General features: G+C 42.4%; 1 protein-coding gene across 1 annotated transcript in view; it reads right to left on the minus strand.

Moving 5' to 3' along the window:
- The window catches only part of LOC138514146 (guanylyl cyclase-activating protein 1-like), a 316773-nt gene that overhangs the window by 252671 nt on the left and 45480 nt on the right, over positions 1-18622 (minus strand). The gene's annotated exons all lie outside the window — the stretch shown is intronic.

The following is an 18622-nucleotide window of genomic DNA, read 5'->3' on the forward strand; positions in this document are numbered from 1 at the left end:
ACTTTATGCCGCCATTTCATTTACCACATTAGTTTGTCCTTCTGCTGTTTGTACATGGCACATGCTGAGTGGACTAAGGAAACTTGCACAAGGCATGCCCTAAATTGGCACATTGCATAGATACATTTGGCTTGAGACAGTTAACAACTGATATCTCCAGAGTGGGTGAAGTTGTGTGACCTAGTCATTTGTAATATCGAGTGACACACAATGCACTCTTTACACATATCTTTGGTCTCAGTGAGTGACCCCTAGTGGAGGTATTCCTTTTTCTCATTGCGGATACACCTCATAATAAAATAGACTCTCTACTCAATCACTTTGACCCATTAACAGACTACCTCCAATCATCAGGTGTCTTCACAAAGGTCGTGACAGCTCTCTGTGGCGCCCAATCTGTGAGGTAAAGTCCAGCCCAAAGTATACATAAGCTTTGACTCCATTTTGCCCATGTATGTTTTGTTCTATTAGTCAGTGAGTAAACAGAAGCAGAAGATTAAAATAAGACCTTGCAGATGGCTAATAGAGCATCTTGACCTCCAGCACAATTGTCTCGTTCTCTCTCAGCAAAAATCACACTTTTCAGTTGCCACAGAAATTTTAAAAAATATGCTTATTCATTGAAATGCGCGCTACTGATCGAGACACCTTTTTCAAATGTCTTCTTTTGAATTTTGGACTGGGTTGGGTTAGACCCCCACAACCCCCTAATTTTCTTTAATTTGTATTTATTCCCAAACACCCACACCCCTTATATATTATTTACTAACCCCCCTAAAAAAACTCAATGTTTTTTTTAAAAACATTTGCGGTAAAAAACCCTGCAAAAAAACATTCCGCGATGAAAGGACGTCGTACCGTGTGGGTCACAGGAACTCTTTTACCACTTTCTTAGTACAGCACAATGTGACTGTCACCGAAGGTGCCAAGACTCGGTTTGTGTGAAGTGTTCTGCATATCCTGTTTAGCATGCTTTGACTCCTAAGTATCTCTCTTTCTTCTCCCCATGTCTTACGCTTCTGAATATTGTAATGGTGCCTCATTGTTGTAATGCACACAGATGTTTGGACTACTTTTGTACATTGCTTTCATTTGAATTTTAGTTTCAATTTACTGTGGGTGAGGGTGCTCCATGGATCCACTGAGCACTTGATTTCGCTCTGGCCTTTGCAAGGTGTTCATAACTTTTCACATGATCAATCTCGGTCTACCTAGGATGAGAAATGTTAACAGGCCCTGACTAGGGTGCCAAGCGTGGATGGCGGTACGCTTGAGATTGAAGCAATTACTTGCAAACTTCTAAGCAGCTATGCGATTCCTCCTCCCAGTTTACCCCATTTAAAGGGCTTGTTTTGAAGACAATCGGTGTGCTTGTAAATCATGAGCTCCTTCAGCTCATGTCTAAAATCAATCGGGCCAGACATGAGCACCAAGCTGAGGGACTTTTTTGGCGTAACGTATCCTATCATTATTTTTGGAGCCAAGAAAGGAATGTGACAGAAACAAATGTGCAATGTGTGTATTTGTGTGTATTTCTTTTTCTTCAACTCTTTATTTAGCTCAATAAACAATTGCATTTCAGAAAAAAACATTCATAAGCAAAACAATCATAGCATATTTTAAGAACAAAATTCAGCAAGTACATAAACAGATATAGAAAAAAGACTTTAAGCAAAAGAGCATATGTTCTCTGATTACCAATTCACTGCTAATCAATTATCAAAAACACAATTTTTTTATTTTACCAACAAAACAAAAAATAAACACAGAAGACACAACAAAACATCAACCCTCCCCTCCCCTTGTGTGTATTTTAAGCCTGTCACGTTAATGAAATAAAACGTATGTGATCCTGTATCGGATAACTGTGAATCATTCTTGCTTGTGAGATATTTTGGATGGAAGAGGTTGATCCGGGTGTCGGATGCATGGGCGTGTTGTGTGGCTATTTGTAATACCACGTTTCAATTCACCATATGGTGGCAACTGGGAGGAGGGGGTGAGAGGGTGAAGGAGTAATTCTAAAAGGTGCAGCAGGTGAGGTTACCCTAACAGGAGTCTGCCGAAAAACATGGAGAGGCAGAGATAGATCTTCAAAAGAAATGTGGTGCAAGCGAGGAGATGCGCTAGCACCAAAGTAAAGTGACAGCCCAATTAACAAAGGGCATCTGAATGAGTGCATTTTAGACTTCACAAACGGGATGCGCTTTTAAATACCCTGAAATGAAGGGCATCGCCCTGTGCCTTATAAAACGGGCGCAGGGAGGCGGAACACATGGCAGCGTCATTTCTGACCCTGCTATGATTCGCTTTTGAAATGTGACAGTCGCGGCGTAGATCGCAGCTGTCAGACCAGCATTTCCATCCCTGAAATGGGGATGGAAATGCTTGTTTTCTGATCATTTCACAGAGACGGGTTGAGACGTGGTTGTTGGGAGCCTGTCATACATTAGTGTAAAGAGGCTAGCTGGTGCATCCTTACACCACTGTCTAGCCCCTCCTGAAATGCGCAAGTCACCTTTGAGAAGAAGGTGACCTGTACATTTCTAAAAATAATGCAAATTAAATTAGTGCATTCTCTGCACTCCTTTCATTTGTGCTATGTTTTGTGAATATGGCCCACAGTGTCTTTTAAAAGGCGCACAATGTTTCTTGGGATGTGCAGATGATGCTTTGTAATTGTAAATTGTAATTGGTATATTACCCAGAGGTTTCTAAGTGCGGAAACAGGGATCAAACCTGTCGTCTTGCTTCCAAGGAGAGTGCGTTGCCCCTGAGCTATCCTCCAGAGATTCGGCTGCACAGTCTACTGGAAATGATCCTAGAGTGGTGGGAGAGGAGCTGCCTGTAAGAGTCCGGGCTCTTTGGCAGGAACTGATATTTCCTTGCACCATAAGAACATACAGCATATTATTGGGATGGACCCCCACAAATGAGGTACATATTTCAAAACCTGTAGTGTTGATAAAATAAAGTATTTGTGGGCAGTGGGGTTGAAACCGTAGAGATATTGCTCTAGAATGAGTCAGTGAAGTTGAAAAGTATAGACAGAGTGGCAGACTCAGCTAAATGGCAACACATTGGTTCTTAGCAGGCACGGATGCCACTTTGTGCAGCACAGTACACTGAAAAGCGTCCTGGAGCCTGGGATTCAGCAGTGCAAAGTTATGCATGGCCTGAATGCTACAGTCCACTGCAGCTCTCAGCAGTCTGGTGTCTACTACCAGGAGAGGGAGACGTTTGTCTCTCTGTTCATCTAACTCCCCCTCCATTTAACTTTTATGCAAGTATCTGTCGTTTTCATTCTTTTCCTTTTTTCCTCTTTCCTGTGCCTTCTTTTTGGCTCCCTTCTTTTAAATAGATTGCCCATTGCAATGCTTTTTCTCCCTTGATTTTCTTTTCTGCTTTGAAATTGGCTCATGTGGCTATTGCATGTCAAAAATATCAAAACGCAGCACTTTCAGCATCTGGCAATGGACCTTTTACCTGGTCACATGCGGTTACACACGAGTGAAAAGGAGTGAAATAGACAGCGTTTTTTTGTCGGATTAATTATCTCTGCTTTGCAGCGGGGAATGGCTTTCACTGAAAACTGGCATGCCTGCTATGTGTCCGTCATCCTCTAATGGCCCCATTACAGTTTCACAGATGTATCATTCTGCCATCACCATTACCTCTGTTTTTCCATCGCATTTGCGTAATTCAGGTGGTGGCAGGAAACCGGTGCCCGCCTTTCAACTGAATATGGCGCCCCACGCCACCACGATGATGACTTTATGAACATCTCTAGGACGCCTGGTATGCATACAAGTAATTTACTGTGTAAACGGCCTGTGACTTCTTGTGAGTGGGTGAACCCACAGCCATTATCGGATAGTACAATCCTGGACTCGTAAAGGGTGATGGTATACCCTCCATATCGATTTGCCAGCTATCCCCCATCTCGTTTCCAGTTTTGAGCCGAGATTCCACTGGTATTTCCATTTACGCTAGCCAATGCGAATCCCCAATCTCCATTATGGACAAGGGGAGCACACTTCCCCCGCAATCAATTACACTTAACTCAACCTTGGCTGAGGCCCATTCCATGTTTCATTCCTTTGCTCACGGAACTCCAAGAGCTCACAGACCGGTGTCCAATGTGGACCACTCATACCATCTAACCATGTTACAACCTGCATTATTAGCAATTAATACTACTATCATGAGTCTAGTCAAGCTGTTCGAAACTCTGGATGCAAGGCTGACTAGACAACCCTGTCAATTTGATGACCTAGTTAAATGATTAAATGCTCATTGCCCAGCATTAATGGCTAATAAGGGACATGAAAACCTGAATTTTAAAGAACTCGCAGATTCAGTAAAAGCTGTTGGAGAATACAACACTGAAGAGGACATAGGAAGGGGGGAGACCCTACAGGATGTGATGGTCGAGCCCGCTTGTGAGCTGCCGGCCATTGCAGGGATCCTTCGTTCCATTGAGCCTTCCCCTGATGTAAGTGTTACACCCACAGCAGATGACTCATGGGTCTCTTCTCTGTCCCCGATCTCGAACGCAGCCCCAGGTGCTTTTGGCGAAGGAGATGTGCTCCCGACCCAGTTGCCTCTGGCAGCTCGTCCTGCAAATTCTAAAACCAAGCCCACCAAGCCATCTATCAAAGGGCCTCGTACGTTTTTAAAAAAAGTCTAAAAACATTGCTGGAACTAAAATTGCAAAGAGCACTCTAAGTGCCTTTTTTCAAGTTCTTGGTAATTCTGCCAAGCCCAAAATCCACACTAGTGCTCCTAGTGCAAAGGTACAGTAAAATGCCATTGTCTCAGTTTCAGACTCTGCCAAGCCCAAAACTCACACCAGTGCTCCAAGTGTAAGGGTACTTCAAAATGCAATTGCATCAGTTTCTGACTGTGCCGACACACAAGCTCATGATACTCTACCTTTATTGGGACTTGAGCCAATCACGCCTATTACTTCCTATTCTCATCTTAATGATCTAGTTCACATCATTGAACAAAAAGAGCACACGGAAAAGGCTTCTGTATCTATGAAACCAATCAAGAAATCAGTTATGTTCTCCGCATCAGACCCAATACCTTCTTCCACAGAAAGTGCATAAAATCAAGTGGTATTGGCAGGACTGAGACAGATGGTTGATACATACCTTGCCACATGGCTGCTCCCTCCAAAAGATCGGCCCCAGGGTGCACATACCCAATTTACGATAGATGACGGCATGCGTCAACAAATAAATGAGTGGCCGGGGTCTACTCAGCACAATGCAAACATCGTGCCTTATGATAAAATAAGTGGCCCATAAGCTAACACCACTTATAGATCAGCAGCCAACTAGGTGGGATTCTTGCAAACCTCTCATTCATAACCCATCAACACAATCACATCCAATGAATTCACCTCACCATACAGATCAACAACCAATGAGGTGGGATTCTCCTAAGCCTTTGACACACAACTTATCAGAACCATCACATCCAATTAATTCATCTTATCATATTTTGATCTTGAAATGGTGAGAAGGTGGTTTTCCAACATAAGACCTGAATAGACAGAGCACATTGAATATTTTTAGTGATGTGGTGGCACTTGAGGACGTCTCTTCAAGAGACATTGATCAGATTGAATTCATATCTGATGAAACGCCATCCATAGGTAGACTATGGATCTCCTCTGGGGTAGTTCTGAATAATATCTGGCAGTCAAAGATGCAACTATTCGAATTGGAATTCTTGATTGCACAAGATCCAGACCGGCTGGTCACTAGATTGCAATGTGAACATCCAAAACCTAACATATATTTAAGTTCAGAGGCAACAGGTGGCAAACGCACCATGGCTCCTGATTTCTCCCACAATTAGCCATCAATCCAGCAGGCAATTTTGCTCCTGAAAATTGCGAGCTGGAACAACTAAGGGCACTCACATTTACAATCCTCTATTAAGCAATTGTCCTGCATTCACCATATCATAGCCTTGCAGGAAACCTGGCTGATAACCCCACCTGTCTGGGATAGCTATGACTTTGTCTTGCTTCCCGCAGTACCAATCAGGGGCAGACCATCATCAGGCCTTTTAGTTGGGGTTAACACGAAACTGGGCCTTACCATCTCTCCTTGGTCCACTGAAAGTGCCTATATTCAGCTAGTAAAGACATCTATCAAAGATCGTACCCTAGCCTTAGTTAACCTATACAGGAACATAGCAGGCATGCCTGATGAAGCTTTCTATGCTGGCTTAGCCAGAATTCTTGATTTGATCTGCATGAATGATCAGATTACCTACACCACGATAATAGGCGACATGAACTTAGACGGCTGAAACACCAAGCGAGCTTTCAAAGAAGTGTCTAAATGGATCTCATTCATGAAAGTTCGTAACTTCCATATGGTGAATGGGTCTGTGACAGGGGAGATACCAGCCCAGGAAACATGGCACAGGGGCACTACAACCAGCATCATCGATTATATTTATGTCGATGCGCGTCTGCTCCAGCATGCTGTAAAAATGGTCATTAGTGACCATAATCAGAGTGATCATAGGCTACTATCTCTTGATATTGCTTGGAATCTTGTCCAAACAAGCATGTCAAAAATCACTCAGGAACTGGTTAATAATGTTTCTAGCACTAGGCTACGGTGGAACCCATCGACACTGGCTGCCTACCATGGCTCAATGGTGCATAATGACTTGGCCATTCAGCCAGTGCAATACACTGACCTGCTACGCCTTTTTGTCAACACAATTACAATCCCATCTAAAAACAACATCATACACAAAAATTCGTTTGATCTAGAGATCAAACTCAAACGTGCCGAATACAGACGTGCAAAAAAGGTAATCATAGACACGAATTCACAAACTTGTTGGCAAGACCTTAAAACTGCCAAATGCTGATATAAGAACTGGCTGAAAAGCAGAAAATCTCTAATATTCCAACAAGATAGTGAAACCATGGAACATGCTATGGCAGACAGAAATTCGGCAGAAATGTGGCAAATACTATCTAATCATTCCTGCAATTCACAAGCAGATGCCCAGATTAATGGCGTCCAGGAACATCAATGGGTCAAGCATTTTTCTGAATTATATGCGGATGGTCGGTTTGCTAATTTAAACTATGTTCAAAAGACAGTAGGTCCATGGAGTGTTCATTTTTCAACTGCAGTCCTTTGGGATATGATAATGAAAGCCAGTTCCTCGAGAGCAGCAGGCCCAGATGGCCTCAATAATGCAATGCTGAAAGCACATCCACACGAATGGGCACTGATCCTATATAGGATATTTTGCCAAGTATTAACATCTTGTACGGTTCCATTAACATCGAAGTCGCCAATCGTAATACCAATTTTTAAAAAGGGCGATCGTAGTCATCCCCAAAATTATCGTCCAATAGCATTATTGGATGCCACAGGCAAAATGTTCACAAAATTGATCCTACTAGACTTAATGCCTGGACATTGAGACATTAGCTGCGCGATCCCCAACAGATGGGTTTTGTCGCTGGCATGGGCACCAACATCAATCACCTGTGCTTGAATGCCATCAAAGAATAATGCCAGTCAGCAAAACAACCAGTCTTTTTGCATTTGTGGATCTGCACGCATCGTTCGACTCGATCACCCGTGTCATCTTGATGGCGAAATTAACCCGAGACCAGTGTGCCTCTATGTTATCTGATATCATCCATGCTTTGCACTCCGACACTAATGTCAGAATTAGATTGTCTCTTGATGGTCTTTTGTCGGAGGCCATTCACACTGCCAGAGGACTCAAGCAAGGGTGCTTATTAGCGTCTGCAATATTTAACTATTTTATCCATGATGCTAGAGATATTTTTGACAATGTGATTTCAGATTCACCAAAGTTCAATGACCAACAGATATAAACATTGATGTATGCGAACGACCATGTCCTGATCTCAAAGACCCAGGTGGGCCTGCAGAATTTACTATTGGCCTTTGAAACTTACACAAAACAAAAAGAACTAAAAGTCAACACTGCCAAGACACAGGTAGTAATTACTCGCTGAAAAGAGTTGGGAATAAAACATTTGTCTGGTCTATTAATCACACTTCATTGTTAGTGGTTCCACAATACACATATTTAGGCATAACCTTTGAAGGAAACATATACGCCAAAAGCCAGATAGAGCGAGTAGAATCCAAACTAGCCACCGCCACTTCGCAGGCAAAAATCATCAGGCATAAATATTGCAAATTTTCTATTAAACCGGTATGGCATTTTTGGAACATGAAGGTAGTTCCATGTTTACTATATGGCCTTGAAACCTTACCAGTTAACTTTCCTTTTCAGTTTGACAAATGGGAGTCCAAATTTTGGAGGCATATTTTACATCTACCGCAATGCACTCCAGGTACCTGGATGAGATTTGAATTGGGGTTGATCTCTCTCCAGGCACTCTATCATTGGCGCATCATTGCGCTGTTCAGGAAATGTTTATTGTCCACAGAGCTATTGGTCATTCTACGAACTTTAACTCAATATATTTTCTCTGTAAAACATAGCTTTGTGACTGCCTGGACAGGGAAAGTTTATCAAGTTTTGGGCAATGCGCATGTGTCCATTGAATTGTTGCTTACCAACCCTGATAAGGCTAAAGCCAAGATTTATGAGACGGACTGGATCAGGACAAGAGAATTGTGTCTCCAGTATATAGACGTTGACCTATGCAGGTTTCCCCCCACACGTACACTGCCATCATACTTGGTGAGAGCACCAGCATTGAAATATCACGCAGGCATATTACGACTACAATTCAATCTATGGACTACCAAATATTTACAAGCTAAACGCAAACAGCTTTCTTCACAGCTTAATTATTGTCGCTTTTGTTTGAACCATGATACACCTGAAACTGTATGTCATCTGATTACAGAGTGTGGGGCATTGAGAGATCGCAGAGAGATTCACTTTTCAAGACACTGTAAATAATTAGGTCATTTGGAGGTCGACCAATGCTGGATGGTCATTTTGAGTTCTGCAAACATGTCGAAACAAATCGCAACAATCAACTTTCTGTTAAATTTGAATCTGGACACGTTGGTTGACAACCTTTAGTATTTGGAAATACATGAATTCTATCTTGAATGTAAATTAATTTAATATAGAACTGTATCTTTTTCTTTTTCCTTTTCTTTTTTCTTCTTTTGTCCTTTTCTTCATTCTTTCTTTGTTGCTGATGAAAAATGTTTTCATTGTGTATAATTCCTATATACTTGTAATATACATTTATAATATGTTTTATTTATGTATACATTTTGAAAGGTTGATTTAATTCAGCTGAATCAAATAAAAACTTTTTTTTAAAAAAATATGGTCCCTAAAATAAGGAGATAGAGTTAACAAACAGATTGGCTAGAGCACATGAGTTCACTAAGGAGAAAGAGATTACATTTAACGTTCGGCGGAAAGAAAACATAGATACTTCAATATTTCAGAAATGGCGCTCATTTTTGTACTGAAAGCCATAAATACTTTCCATAAATAACGTCTAGTGATGACACTAATACAACACAAAGGAGAAAGAGATTTATGTTCTCCTTTCCTGAGATAACAGAAAGACTTTGATAGGCATTAAAATGGCACCTACTGAGCTTCACAGAGATTACACAAATATTTAGATATGTTAAGATGGTGCTAATTTACATAATGAATGCCGCAATTTTGAAATTGTGATGACAATAATTTAAATAAGGAAAAGAGAATTCCTTTCTTTTTTTCTTATTAAATACCTACATTTCTTGATATATTAAAATGGCACTCATGTTTACAATGAACGCCGTTATCGTCCAAAGTTAGTTTCGTAGCATGATGACATCATCAGGATGAGACAGTGATAGAAAGCGATCTACTTATGAGCAGACCAAGGAAGTAATGCAAGGCACTAGACCGATTGCAGTGTAACAGAATTGTATGAGATGTCCCTACAACATTTAGCAGGTAAGAACATTTTATGGATAGTCTGACTTAATAGGTACTACCTTGCAATTGTATAAACTAATTTAGGATTATCTTAGTTAGAGATTCATTTTCTAATTTTATTTCCTTACAGGAGATTATAACCTTTGGAAGGCAAATTATTACAACAGATAGAAACTACCATCTGAAAGCGAATCTGTGAGTAATTTTTAATTACCTTTAATATTTACCTATATATATTAGTCTGATTTGGCATACTAAACATACAACAGATGCGGCACAGATTTGAACAAAAGAGATATTGAATACATGAGATTACTACATGTGTAATGTATAGACAGTAGGTTAGTAGGAGTTTCTTGATGGTGCAGTTAAGCCTCCATATGAATTCTCTAGTTACATATATTTGTGAGTATAACATATTGTAATATTATATTTATAGATGATAGACGTTTCTGAATAAGAATAATTTACATTTGAAATGCATTGGGCCTACAATTCAGAAACCATCTTGATGTGCTAAAATTCATAAAAACTGATGTATAAAGATTGGAGGAATTGAGCTGAATTTGAGTATGACTTGGAGAAAAGGAAGACAAATTCAAATGTTGGTTTGAACTTTGTGGAAATTGTATAAAATTGTTTAATATGATTACATTTTAAATGAAGATTTGAGCAACACGTTTTTATAAAAACGACATGAAGTACTAGATGTATGAAGAGCTAATCATAGTTAGCTCACAGTAGAGTGCAGGAGTCCAACCACATCATATGGGTTGATAGTGTTGATTATTTTGCCAAACCCTGTCATTCTTCCGTAATCTCTCATTCCCCTGGACCCATTAATTATTTCCTCTAACCCTGTAACTCCCCCTACACTGTCATTCCTTCCATTGACCCTGTCCTTTCTTTCCTCACAACATCCTTTTTTCGCTTCACATTGTCCCTTCCTCTTTCACCTTGTCCTTTTTTGCATGCAGTCAACTTCTTCCATTCTTGGCAACCAAGGAACTGAACTCCCTCGTCGATGGTAGAAAACACCTGCTCAGACATCAGAGGCTCATTACATTTTCATATGGCACTTGCTATTTTAGTTGCCTCAGACATCAGAAGAACATATTTTCTAACGGCGCTCGCACTGTTAGCAAACACTGATATCAGAGGCACACCAGATGTTCTTACAATGCTCGCACCACAAGCCTGCATGAACATCCGAGGCACACTAGATTTTGCACCGGTGAGTCCACTTTGCAAATTGATGCTACGTAGTAGAGAACGTTTAACACATTTTAATAACTTAAAAATACAGTACCCCCTTCCACTTCTGATAATTAGCCCCCCCCCGCCTCTCCCTTGGTCTGATAAATGTCCAACTTTTTTCAAAGACAACATTTAAAAATGTGCAATGGTATCAAGTCTAGTCCTTTATGGACATCTTCAAACCTGGAAATGGTAATCCTTCTGTCTCGTGGACTACCACTGCTTAAGTCACCTTCTGTGACAATTCTGTGTCATTTAACTTCCTTCTAGTTTCTGATGGAGACGTAAAAGATACCCTCACCTCTCTTAAAACCACTGCTTGTCCAAGAGACCCCTGTCTGGCCTGGACTATTAAAGACTGTGTCAGCTCCCTTGGACACTTGATCAGTCATTTAATGTCCTCCTTATTTAGTGAAGGAACTGTACCAGGTAAGCTTCATTAGGGATGGGTGACACCCATACTGAAAAAGCCTTCATTGGAAGTTTTTGAATCTGCAAATGATCATTCTATTACAAAGATTGAATTCCCCATCACCAATTACAAACCCAGGTGGAATGGCGTCAACGTTTGGGCGATAATCAGTCCGTTTTTCGTCAGGTTAGAGGCACCGAAACAGCTTTCCTAGATATTAAGGACTTTCTTTTGCATATAATGGATCTCAGTTAGGTCGGACTATTGATACTTCTCTATATCTCTGCAGCTTTCCATACTATTGACACACTGTACTCTGTTAACATTTTAGAGAAGTGGCTTTAGCACTCGACACTTCAGTGAATTGGCTCTAATCGTTCTTAAGTTGTTGCATGGTTCGAGTAAAAGTGAGCCCCTATTCTTCTAACCCAGAATTGGTGCAATTTGGAGTTCCTCACGGATCCTGCATCTCCCATAACTTATTTAACATCTATATGAAGCCTTTACACGACTTGTTGGCTAATCTGGGTGCAGTCTTTCAAAACTATGCTGATGATACTCAGCTAGTTTTCTGCCTTGATCAAGATCCCGATGCTAACAACTTGCATATTCAAACCATCTTCAAAAGCATAGAATCGTGGATGGCTCAAAACAGGTTGGGACTTAACGGAAAACAGAAACCCTGCTTGTGTACTCTTCATCAGCTCATTCAAAATCTATGTTAACTTACCCAGACTTTTTATTAGGTGGCCATACCATAAAGGTACAGATTCATGTCAAATCGCTAGGCATGACTTTTGACTCCACTTTATCTGTACTGCCCTAAGTAATTTTAACACTGAAGAATATGAACTAGTACCTGATGTTACTCAGACAAATTAGGCCATAACTCTCAAAATAATTGTAACATATGCCTCAACTCTGGTGGGTTTCAAATTAGTCTACTTTCATTCATTATATGTGGGGTCTTCTTTATCACCTATTAACTAACTTCAGATCTTGCAGAATCCTTAGGATAGTAACTAGCACACAAAGATTTTTCCACATTACTCCAACCCTTTGTAATTTGCGCTGGCTGCCTATCAAGTGTTGAATATCCTTTCAACTGCTTATGGTGCCACACAAGGCTCTCTAAGGATCTGCCCCTCACTATATTAAGCAATGATATGAATGGTGGCCTTCTGCCCGACGTCAACATTTATCTACCTGTAATCATATGCTCATTTCTCGTTTTAAACGGTCAAGAGTGCTCGGAAGATCTAGCGTTGTTTTGACCACTAAACATTGGAATCATCTCTCAGTGGAGCACTGCAAGATTGATCATCTATTATTTCATTAAACTTTCTATTTAAACTTTAGAGTTACCCATTGTTCTTTTTTCTGTTTTGCTTTCATGTAGTAATGCCTCTAACCACAGAAGAAATAAAAAAATCTTTTTCCTGTCAGCGCATAGCAAAAATAAGCAAGCTGGGAAACAATGACAAATTCAAAAGGGCTTTCACTTTCAAAAGCTCATGTGAAACACCACATAGCATGAGTTTCCGCTCTCTAGCACAGCTATATCCAGGGAGCAGCATGGGGACTGTGGGTATGACAGTGGAGGGAAGTAAATGCCAAGATGGTGGATTAGGCCTTTAAGGGGTTGGTCCTAAAGCACACCCAGATTAATCAACAAGGCACAACCAATCACATCAACTCACTCATTCACATCCACAGGCGCAGCCTTTTCCAGGAAGCCCAACCCCAAGAGGAAGGGTCACAGAGCTATAGAAGCACAATATCTCGGCCTGGCAGGGTGTTTGAAGTACCAACTGGCAGTAATAATTTTGAGCAGGGTGAAGGACGATGGAGGAGTTTAGAGGAGGAGGTAGGATAGCAAGGATAGCGATTGGTGGAACTTGGAGATCAGGAGGGATAGGTCTGCTGGTGGAGGTTGTGTTGAGACAGGAGGAGGTCGACGCAAAAGGTGCAGGATTATTGGAGATACTAAATCAAGTTGGGGAATCCCAAAAACATCACTAATTAGTGATTTCACTACCTTATTTTGGGGAAACAATACAAATAAATAAGTAGGAGGCAGTTGGAAGTTATCAACAGTTATACCAAGAAACCCAGTTATCTAAAAAAAAATCTTACATTTATTCAGAGTATAATCTAAAAACACACTAGCATTGAAAAATATAGTGCATACAATTTAAAAAGAGTGTTATAAAAAACACACACAATAGTCTTTGTGACAAAAACAACTCGTTACATAATAGGAGGCTGAGCACTAAATCAACTCAGTTAATTGTAGAACAAAATCAAAATTAATTATAGTCTTCCTGTTGTTAACAAACTTAATTTGTATTCATAAACGATTCCAGGTCTGTTATCACTAGACCTTCAGACTCAACATGTTTCTGTTCTCAAGATTGATACGGGACATTCATCAGGAGATATGTCACTTAGGGTATGGTTACAGTAAAAGCATTTAGTCTTCGTAAATTAAGTCTTAATCTTGTTTTTATTGGAGTAACTGTTGATAGAAAAATATAGAACAAGGAGTAAGCTATAAATGCTAAGGTTCCTCATGACAAAATTAAGTTGACATTGCTTGAAGAATAGGTCTATAAATTACCTTCTTCAGCACGTGGATTTTGGCCTCAAAAAACGCGCTGTCCTTATTTTATCAGAAAACCAACCATAAACAGAAATGTAAATTCTGTGTGAAGTCTGTAAAAATCATATTAGTTGCATTAGAGGACTATGTGTTCTGACACAAATACTAACACAAGGCTCTCTCGGTAAAACTCTCTCAGATTTACCTTCAAATGTCTGAAAAGTCTCTCAGTCAGTTGTTTTCCCTCTTGCTATCAATATAGTGACAGAACCTCAATGAGCTGAGAGCGGGTCCTAGAGGCATAATTGCTACCCATTGCCACTTCACCCTCCTTTAACTCTGAGGCACTTTCTCCCTTAAATATTGGGATTCCTCCATGTCACCCGTACTATTCCTCTTCTGCCGCCTTGCTATGGTCTCGTTCTTTCTCATGTCCCCTCAGTCTGCCATGGGTCAACATGGCCTCCTTGTGCCTTCCTATCCTTTCTGGATATAGGTTTGGACTGCTCCTTCCCTTCCGCTGTTGTTCCTTTCATAATCCGTGCCTCTAACTCTTGTTTGTGTATAGTTTGAATTTGTATTTGGGTATATATGGTGCCATCCTATCTAGAAAGACACAGAGCACTGTTCAAGTGTTTTGGGGTTAACACATTGGTATAGAGGTTGGCTACTCCCATCTCTGCTGTTATTACCACCTCCTTGTCTGACACTATCGCCTGCTTCTCTATTGTTACCACAACCTCATCTGTTTTTATCACCGCCTGCTCTGACACTATCACCTCCCCTTCCTGCCTAAGCACCTCCTAATTTTTCCTCCTAATGCACTCTATTACTGTCCCACCGCTTGCAGAAACATCTGTAATCACCCGCACTGAGAACTGGGAATTTTTGCTTTTATACATGCAGTGTTCTCTCCTTCCACTGAGTAGTCAGGGTTTGCACCTGTGGCTTGTAATTCAGTGAGAGCTGGGATTGGTTGTTGAGTCTGAGTGCACTTGTGGCTGCATTTGGTTCAAGGGGCTGGACCAAGCTCATACCTAGCCTGTCCACCATAATTAATGTTAGTTTTATCCCTCTGGCCCTCCCTGATTCTGCCTTATCAGAGATGATTTTTCCTGTGTTTCCAGCCTGTGAATTAGAGGCTGGAAACATACTGAGTAGGTTTCTGTGAACTCTTCATTTCGCATTGAAATTCAAACATTGTATACATGGCATGAGAATCTCTTGCCAGGGAATAATGTTTCCGAAACTTTGCTTCCTGAGCTGAATTGTCAGCAGCCGGGAAGTCACAGACTGGTGTTGGGAAGGAAATGAAAATCTCAGAAAATGGAGGGGCACATAAAATGTACCTCATATATGAATGTGAATTCACAGAACTCAAAGAATTATTGGTAATGGCAAAATATATGCATCCCTTGTATAGTCTCTTGTGGCCATCCAAAGCTACTCCTGTCTAAATTGTTACCTGTAAAAGTCTTCCCATTCCCGATTCACGTTGTTCCGTGTCCCTCGAGCGCGCCATTTTGAAAGCAGCACCTTTTTAAAGGCTCAAGGGAACCATGTCATCAAAAGAACACGCCCCTAATTTCCATATGTACACAATCTTACGATAACCCCGGCATTCGTCCATTTGTATCCAACACATAACCATAGCTCATTCCTTTTCCCCCCAGAAAAGCTGAGAATGAGTCCTTGTTTGTTTTTGGCATAAAAAGGCCGCAGATTTATTCCACAATATCACAAAACCATACTGTACACATTTGTGGAAAACACTCATAAGATGCGGCGACTGCTCCGTGTCCCAAAAACTGCTTCCCCCTTTCTTTCCCCAAGAGTCCAAAAGTAGGCCCAACTCTCACCACCTTGCGTCTGAGCCCCTCCTGCCCCTGCAGGCGCTCCTGGGCGGGGAGAGTGCCGTTTCCTTGGGGGAAGCTGAGCCCTATCTGTTCCTCCCAGACACCCCTGCCGCTTAGACTCCCAAAGGGCACTGGATCAGAGAAGAGCGAAGACCCTTACGGCTTTCTCCTGGCTCATCCGGAGTTTGTCTCATGTGTTTCTTGGGCCAAACACCGCCCCACCGCCTAGTCATCCTGCGACGATGACGACCAGGTATTCCTTCTTGTTCTGTTCGTAGGGTTGGTGGGTGGGAAAATGAAAACCTCCTCGGTGGGTAACGGGCGGGCTCTGCAGCAGCTGGAGAACCGCAAACAATGCAGAGGCTTTATGGCTGCAGCAACCATTGCCCCTCTCCTTCTTGGCGCGAACTCGCCATGTACACTCGTTGCGGTATGTTTCTTTAACTAGTGCGCCAGGATTAGTTGGGACCCCAGAAACCTACCTCGCACTGAAATTCCTGGGCCTGTGCCCAGCGAGCCAAACTCGGAACATGGCGCTGCTTGTGCTGCAACCATCCCCTTACAGCACACTACATACTTCATGTAAAATGTGCTCCTAACATTAGAACCTCTCTGAGCATTCCTGCGGATCACGGCGGCCGCTTTAAGCCCTGTATTAAAAAGCCTGCCCTGTTGAAGTATGAAAACGCACATGAGGCGCCCCAGTCGGCCATCCGACAAATTCCCAGATTTTCACATGAACCTTGCGCGCTTTGCATTACTTGTGCAGAGAGTTGCCTGTTTATATTATACATGACCATGATTTCCTTTTTTAACATAAACGAATGAGTGTTACACCTGGCGTCACTTTCCTTGGCTGCTCGTATTAATACATGCGCAGCTTGCAACTCGGCAATCTTCCAACTCTACACGCGCCGGCCAAAATCACCTCCGTCCCACTCACCCTCAATCTTTTCCATTCGTACTGGGCCAGCCCCTTAACGTCAAACCAAAAACCGGCAAATACCCGCGAGCAGCCCCGCTCTGGTCAAAAAACCGCCCTGCAACTGATACTTATAGCTTTTTACTGTTAGCTAGGCGCTGTTACATGTCTCCATACCTTAACAACTTCAACATTTGAACTACACAATTCAGTACCGGACCTATGTTAGGGCTATCAGACCCCCGCACCTGGGTCATGTCTTTAGCACCCTGGTGCCTCGCAGCCCTGCATTCGTAAACCGCATTACAGCAAGCCGCCTTTTACTTTTTTACAATGACCCAGTGTGGCAACCCAGATCGGGTCCACGCCGGCGGCCCCCCATGCCTCATGGCAAGTGTTGTTGGGAAGGAAATGCCCGCAGTACCTAGGACTTGCGGCCAAAAGCCAGCGCACCGCGCCGACCCATCACTCCAAATCTCTCCTAGCTAACGCCCGGTGGAGGAAATGCCCGGGCCTCCAGGCCTCCTGACAAGGGTAGGCGCCTGCCGCCACCCATCAACTCCACACCCTTAGCTACGCCTGCAGAATTCCCGAGTAGACCTCTGCCCTTTCGGCTTCATCACGACCAGACTGCTTCCTGGGCTGGATTTTCTGGAACTGTTCCCACGGGACCGCTTCCTTCACCACACGCAACCCGAACCAGGAAACGAACTCCTCTTCTTGGCAACCTGGAAAATGAAAACCTCCTCGGTGGGTAACGGGCGGGCTCCGCAGCAGCTGGAGATGCTGCTTTGTGTCCTGAGCCTGCCCGTTATAAAGGGGAATCCCCTCCCCTTTCCTTTGTTCGCCCTTCGCAGGCTTTCCCCAGATTCCGCCGCGCTTTCTTTGGCGGGCTTTTTCTTCTTTTGCCGCGCCGGCGTCCCCGCCTCCCCCCTTCTTCCTAGGAGGGGGAGGCCAGGAGGAGGACACTGCCCGGGTTATCGGGGTGCCTCCACCATTTGCCTTGCACTCTCGTCGTCACTGGCAGTTCCACTCCTAAGAGTGCCTCAAATACCAGTCGGCTTATCTTTTACTAGGTTCCTATTATAACTTCCAAGTTTATGTGGATGAAGCAATCCTCTCCACATTCCATATTCATTAAAGAACGGCCTCTTGCTGATGGCTCACGGGAAACGTGTCATCCAATGCACACGCCCCTAAAGTTTCCATGTTATATGAAAACTAGCGATATAAACTCGCAATCGAACCTCCAATGCCACTTATCTTAATTTATCTCCTACTAGATTCACATGATGACTTCCCAGTTCCTGCGGTTGAAACAGTACTCTGCACATTCCATACTCATTGGAGAAAGTCCCCTTGCTGATAGGTCACGGGAGGCGTGTCATCCAATGAACACGCACCCGACTTTCCATGTTATATACAAACTCGCGATATAGCGATACAGACTACCAATTAATGGACACTTGCCCACTTATCATGGGTAGAACTTGCTGTCCACATTTATTAGAAACCTCCTATGCACCCGTGGCCTGCTGTACTCTCAATTGACCTGAATTACCACTTACTGGTGCTGCGACCAAGTAAATACATGTGCCCCTACTTGGCATATGTCTATG

This window comes from Ambystoma mexicanum, chromosome 12 (genome assembly GCF_040938575.1).
Source record: "Ambystoma mexicanum isolate Mex_15411 chromosome 12, UKY_AmexF1_1, whole genome shotgun sequence".
Taxonomy (NCBI): Eukaryota; Metazoa; Chordata; class Amphibia; order Caudata; family Ambystomatidae; genus Ambystoma; species Ambystoma mexicanum.